The 6,844-nt window shown below is 53.0% G+C and overlaps 1 pseudogene; it reads left to right on the plus strand.

Moving 5' to 3' along the window:
- The first annotated feature begins 6,371 nt into the window (after positions 1 to 6,371).
- Positions 6,372 to 6,511, plus strand: LOC139241364 (U2 spliceosomal RNA; annotated as a pseudogene).
- Positions 6,512 to 6,844: the final 333 nt, after the last annotated feature.

The raw sequence follows: 6,844 nt of genomic DNA on the forward strand, positions 1-6,844 counted from the left end.
GATACTGAGACACACCAGCAGAGGGAGTGAGATAAAGGTGAGACTGATATTGTGATACAGAGACACACCAGCAGGGGGAGTGAGATAAAGGTGAGACTGAGACTGTGGTACAGAGACACACCAGCAGAGGGAGTGAGATAAAGGTGAGACTTAGTACTGTGATACTGAGACACACCAGCAGGGGGAGTGAGATAAAGTTGAGACTGGGACTTTGGTACAGAGACACACCAGCAGGCGGAGTGAGATAAAGGTGAGACTGATACTGTGATACAGAGACACACCAGCAGAGGGAGTGAGATAAAGGTGAGACTGATACTGTGATACAGAGACACACCAGCAGGGGGAGTGAGAAAAAGCTGAGACTGAGACTGTGATACAGAGACACACTTCACGCACACGTTGTCGTCAGGACACCGGAAGCGTCCCTGACTTCCATGTAGTACAGGAGGAGCATAACACATGTCCAAGCTGCCCTGCCATCACTTAACCCTTAGGTAAACTTAATTTGGCAACAACAATGGTACTTACTGATAGAGAAAATAAATAAGAAAAGCTACTTACCAATTTTGCATTAATCGAATACTATATCAGTGGAGCCTCAACAGCCCCAAAATGCCCAGCAACTGTATTCAAGCTGGAAGGCCTGAAAGCTACAGAAAAGTCCATGACCTGAGCATACACTTCCAGGATGGTTTTACAATCCAAATCCAAACCCTTTGCTTCCAACATAACCCTAACTCTGATTCAAATGGTCAGACACATGCCAGATTAAATTTAACACAGAGAATTGTGAAGTAAGGTATGTTGGTAGGAAGATTGAGGAGAGGCAATATGAACTAAATTATACACTTTGAAAGGGTGATCAAGGACATAGAGACCTGGGGGCATATTTACACAAATCTTTGAAGGCTGCCGGACAAGGTGTACAGGATGTTAAATGCCATTCTGTGCCATATGCTTCATTAATAGAGCAATAGAGTAAAGAAAGTGGAAGGACAGACAATGATCAACCGGGAACTTTTCGTGAAGAAAATCCTGCTGGGAACATGTGGCATGAAAGTCGCTGACGTCTTCGCCTTGCAGGACCTCCCGAAGAGAGGTTACTTCGATGTGACCTTCAGAACCGTCACCCTCTGCCTGAAGTTCCTGAAGGGTTTGAAGGAGGCGAGTGAACCGGTGCGCTCAGTGCTATCTTGGGAGCTGCTGTTCACCCTCCCGTCGCAGCGAAGACGCACTATCACAGTGCAAATGTACGACCCCCACATCCCCGTCATCGATGTGCTGACTTTCCTCAAAAGGTTTGTCGATGCGGCAGGAAGCAGCAGTGACGTGAAAGACGGGCACGGAATATGGACCAGCAAGCGCCAGATCCAGGCCACCTTGAAGGTGGACGCCAGCGGAACCATCCTGCACCCACCCTCCAGCTTTTCCATCGGAGGAAGCCGGGGCTACATGGTGTACGCTGGCCAACCCAACGTGTGCCGCACCTGCGGGAAGGCAGGCCATGTGGCGGCAAGCTGCAAGACGGTCATCTGCCGAAACTGCAAGAACGAGGGCCACCAGGCAAAAGACTGCAAGGAGACCAAGTGCTGCAACCTCTGTGGTCTGGCGGGGCAGCTTTACAAAAACTGCCCCAAACGCAATCGCAGCTATGCGCAGGCAGCAAAGAACTTTGCACCAGAGGAGGAGGAAGCTGACGAACACAACGCTCCAGAGGAGAGCCACACCCTCCCCCCGACCATGAACTCGGGACAAGACGGCGAGGAAGAGAAGACTGCTACCGCGAGCTGCGAGCCACCAGCAGCCAGCAGCGAACCTCGCCCCCAGAGCACCGAACCCAGAGACGAGCTGACATCAGACGAGGAAGCGGAATGGCAGATAGTCGGGAAAAGGCGCAAGGCCAAGAGGCGACCACCAAGCTCGGCAGAAACCAGCGACGGCAGCTTGTCTGATGAGGAAAAGTGCCACCGCCTGAAGAAGAGGCAATGCGCCATCCCACGGCCACGGAAAAACAGGAGCAGGGATGCGACCAACACAGCCCTGCCCCAGGAACCAGAGAGAAACAAAGGTCCCAGCGCACACGAGCTCCGGGAAACCGGGAGCGAAGGAGAAACCAACGCAGACCAGCCCCGGGATAACGGGAGCAGCGAAGTGCCCAGCACACCCCACCTCCGGAACACCGGGAGCAACGCAGCGGTCGACGCACACCAGCTCGACACCGCCGCGACTGAGGAAAAGGGGGAACCACCAACACCAGGCGAGGACACTGCAGAGAACATTGAGGACTTAATCGCAGAACCGCAGCAGTCCCCTGGTCAAAACATCCCCACAGCAGAGGACGATGATGACCACGCCACCCCAGGTGCAGTAAATGTTGAATTTGATGTAAATAGTAATAACTTAGACATGCTGGAAATCGCCATTGTGGAATATGGGGGAACTGAAAACGGTTTACCAGAAATTGAAAACGATGTATCTGAACTGCAATGTATGTAAATGTAAAACATAGCGTAAAAATGGATTTAAAAATTGCTAGTATTAACGTGCGTAGCGTGTAATCGACTACGCGATGTGTTTCCACCTTGGGGTACCTTGCCAAGGTCAAAGCGGACCTGCTGTTCTTGCAGGAGTGCGGTCTGCCGTACTCCAGCAGTTACCGGCAGTGGTCACGATGGTGGACCCATGGACCATCCATTTGGTCAGGGGGCAACGACAGCCGAGCTTCCGGCCTGGGCATTCTGCTGCGGGGAGGCCACTTCACCATCACCGAAGTTAAGGAGGTGGTGGGCGGCCGCCTCCTCGTAGCAGATGTAATGTACAAAAACTCCCCTCTCAGGTTAATTAATGTTTACGCTCCAGCTGTGAAGAACGAGAGGCTGGCCCTCTTCCAGCAGCTCCCACTGTTACTGGCAACGTCCAGACCGGTCATTCTGGATGGTGACTTCAACTGCATCATCGATGCGGCTGGACGATCCAGCAGAGCCGACAGCAAGCTGGGCACCACGTCCAGACTCCTGATGGATGCGGTAAAAGATGCCAAGCTGTGCGACGTCTTCAGCAACCCTGCAGACGGAGCGCCGCTCAGATACACCTGGTCGAGACCAGACGGGTCCGTCCGTTCCAGAATAGACTTCCTGTTTGTGTCCCACACGCTCAAGATCAGATCCACCGACGTCACGCCGGTGTTCTTCTCTGACCACTGCCTCCTACTGGCTGACTGTCACATGCAGGACAACCAGAAAGTTGGCAGAGGGATATGGAAGCTGAACGTGAAACTGTTGACTCCGGAAAACATTGAGGAACTCAAGAGGGATTACAAAGGTTGGAGAACCGTAAAACCCCTCTGCGATTCCCCGATGCACTGGTGGGAAACAATCAAGACGAACATCAAGAGGTTCTTCATCCTCAAAGGTGTTCAGGAGGCGAGAGGGTGACAGAGGGAATTGTCCCAACTCCAGACGAATATGCAAAACCTGCTCCTGCTGCAGTCGATGGGGGTCGATGTCGCGGAGGAACTCGAAGAGGTGCAGGGCCAGCAAGCCTCGCTCTTTGCCTCGGAGTCCTCCAAGATCATCTTCCGATCCAGAGTCCGCTCCGTCGAGCAGGATGAGACGTGTTCGCGTTTCTTCTTCCAAAAGGTACACAGGGGGAGCTCTGTGATCACCAGCCTAAAGGAAGAAGACGGTTCTGTGACGTCTTCGCAGCCTGACATGCAGAGGATCAGCGAATCATTCTATGCCAGGCTGTAGGACGTCAAGCCCACAGACCGTGCGGCCTCCCAGTCTTTCCTGTCGTCTATTTCGGATGTCTTAGACGACGGCAAGCGAGAGAGTCTGGACCACCCGCTAACTCTGGACGAGCTGACAAAGGCCGTCCGGTCCCTCGAGACGAATAAAACTCCCGGAAGCGATGGCTTACCGGTCGAGTTGTACTCGGCTCTGTGGGACTGGATAGGCCCGGACCTGCTGGAAGTGTACGGAGGTATGCTTCTGGCCGGCAGCATGTCAGAATCGATGAGGAAAGGCATCGTCACCCTCATCTACAAGCAGAAGGGGGAGAGGGAGGAAATCAAAAACTGGCGGCCCATTTCGCTGCTCAATGTGGACTACAAATCCTGTCAAAGGTCATCGCCAACAGGGTCAAGTCTGCTCTTGAGCTGGTGATTCACCCGGACCAGACCTGTGCTGTCCCTGGCAGGAAGATCTCTGATAGCCTCGCGCTACTCAGAGATACGATCGCCTACGTGCGGGACAGGAGGGTGAACACTTGTTTAATCAGCTTAGACCAGGAGAAAGCCTTTGACAGGATATCGCACACGTACCTGATGGACGTGCTCTCCAAAATGGGGTTCGGGGAGGGCATCCGAAATTGGGTCAAACTGCTCTACACAGACATCAGTAGTGCAGTTCTAATCAACGGGTGGGAAACTCAAAGCTTTCCAATCAGATCTGGAGTCAGGCAAGGCTGTCCTCTGTCGTCTGTCTTGTTTGTGTGTTGTATCGAGCCCTTTGCCGAGTCCATCAGGAAGGACGCGGGCATTAGAGGAGTGACGATCCCAGGCAGCGGAGGAGCCCAGGTCAAAACCTCGCTGTACATGGACGACGTCGCCGTCTTTTGCTCGGATCCGCAGTCGGTCCGCAGATTGCTCGCAATCTGCGACCAGTTTGAACTGGCCTCGGGAGCAAAGGTCAACCGCACCAAAAGCGAGGCCATGCTCTTTGGTCACTGGACCGACCGAGCCTCCATTCCCTTCACCGTCAAGCCAGATTTCCTGAAGGTGCTGGGAATATGGTTCGGAGCGGACGGGGCATGCGCCAAAAACTGGGACGAGCGCATTGCCAAGGTCAGACAGAAACTGTCATTTTGGGAGCAGCGCTCCCTTTCCATCACAGGCAAGAACCTGGTCATCAGGAGCGAGGTGCACTCGGTGTTGCTGCACGTGGCACAGGTCTGGCCCATCTCATGCTCCTGCGCCGCGGCAGTCACCCGAGCCGTCTTCCACTTTGTCTGGAGATCCAAAATGGACCGTGTCCGCAGAGATACGATGTACAAATCTCTGGACAGTGGAGGAAAGGACGTTCCGAACGTGGCCCTCATCCTGATGGCCACCTTTGTGTGCGGCTGCATCAAGCTATGCACAGCCCCCCAGTACGCAAACACCAAGTGTCATTACGTGCTGAGGTTCTACCTTTCTCCATTGTTGAGAAGGATGGGTCTGGCCACGCTGCCGCGAAACGCCCCCACCAGTTGGACCATGCCTGTCCACCTGTCCTTAGTGGAAAAGTTCTTCAAAAGAAACCCCTTTGACCACAAGGCCATCAAACAGTGGTCAGCACGTATGGTCCTGGACGCCCTCCGAAAGAAGGAGAGGGTGGACCCTGTCGGGTGGTTCCCTGAGCGGACTGTCGAACTTGTTTGGCAGAACGTCTCATCGCCAAAGCTTACACACAAGCACCAAGACGTAGCTTGGTTGGCGGTGAGGGTGGCCCTACCCGCCAGAGTGTTCATGCACAGCCGACGCCTCCACAGCACGGCACGGTGCCCCCGGGCCGGCTGCGGGGCGGACGAGACTGTCACCCATCTCCTTCAGGATTGCGCCTTTGCAACGCAGGTCTGGAAAGAGATGCAGTGGTTGCTGTCGAGGTTCATCCCAAGCAGCTCCGTAACACAGGACTCTGTGCTCTACGGACTGTTCCCAGGGACACACACCGAGACAGACATCACCTGCTGCTGGAGGGCCATCAACTCGGTCAAAGACGCTCTTTGGTCTTGCCGAAACTTGCTGGTCTTCCAGAACAAGGAGATGACCACGTCCGCATGTTGCAGACTGGCGCAATCCAAGATCCAGGAATACGTGCTGAGGGACGCACTGAAAATTGGTGCAGTCGCCGCAAAGGCACGGTGGGGTAGGGCCACAGTCTAAAACCCTTCCGCCACGGAAAACCCGGGGGCAGAAATCAGCACCAAACTCCCTCGGGCTGTATTTGTATTTGAAATTTACACTTTGTGTACATAGAGCACCAAACCTGTAAACATCAATGTAGTGCCATGTACAATGTAAGGTGTGTTATGAAATGCAAGTTTGAAAAGAAAAAATGTAAATGTACCATCACCCATTCCGGGCTCTGTAATGTAACACATGAAATGTAATTTGTGTAAATGTACCACAATGTACCCTGTTTATTGTACTGAATCGCAGTTGAACAGAAAAACGAGAAATGTAACGAACGAAACTGCCGTCGGCACCCAGATGTATTGTATGGGATTGCTGACCGCAGCGAAATGTAATGAAATGCCATCGAATGTACTGTACAGATTCTTTTTATGAATAAAGTATATTTTGAAATAAAAAAAAATAAAAAAAAAATTACATCGCTTCTCGGCCTTTTGGCTGAGATCAAGTGGAGTACCTGTTGATTGGGCATTCATATGCAAATCGACTGACTGCAGAAACTCGTTTTTCCAGTTTTGCTGGCTCTGGCCTTTGGCTTGAGCCAGGCGCCAATTGGAGAGAGGAGACAAAATCTGCATGTCGACTAACGATTCGACGGGCCCTTGGGCCTGTCAGGGGGCGGACACGGAGGTCCGCCCGGGGCAACGAGAGAATGAAGGCTTCGGCCAAAACTCACAGCGAAAGGAGGAATCTATAACCCGGATGGCGGCCAACCGAGCGGCGAACCAGGGAGTCCGAAACACCATCCGAGTGACAGTAAAGGAAGTGGAAGGACAGACAATGATCAACCGGGAACTTTTCGTGAAGAAACTCCTGCTGGGAACATGTGGCATGAAAGTCGCCGACGTCTTCGCCTTGCAGGACCTCCCGAAGAGAGGTTACTTCGATGTG

The sequence above is a fragment of the Pristiophorus japonicus genome, unplaced genomic scaffold (genome assembly GCF_044704955.1).
Source record: "Pristiophorus japonicus isolate sPriJap1 unplaced genomic scaffold, sPriJap1.hap1 HAP1_SCAFFOLD_105, whole genome shotgun sequence".
NCBI lineage: Eukaryota > Metazoa > Chordata > Chondrichthyes > Pristiophoridae > Pristiophorus > Pristiophorus japonicus.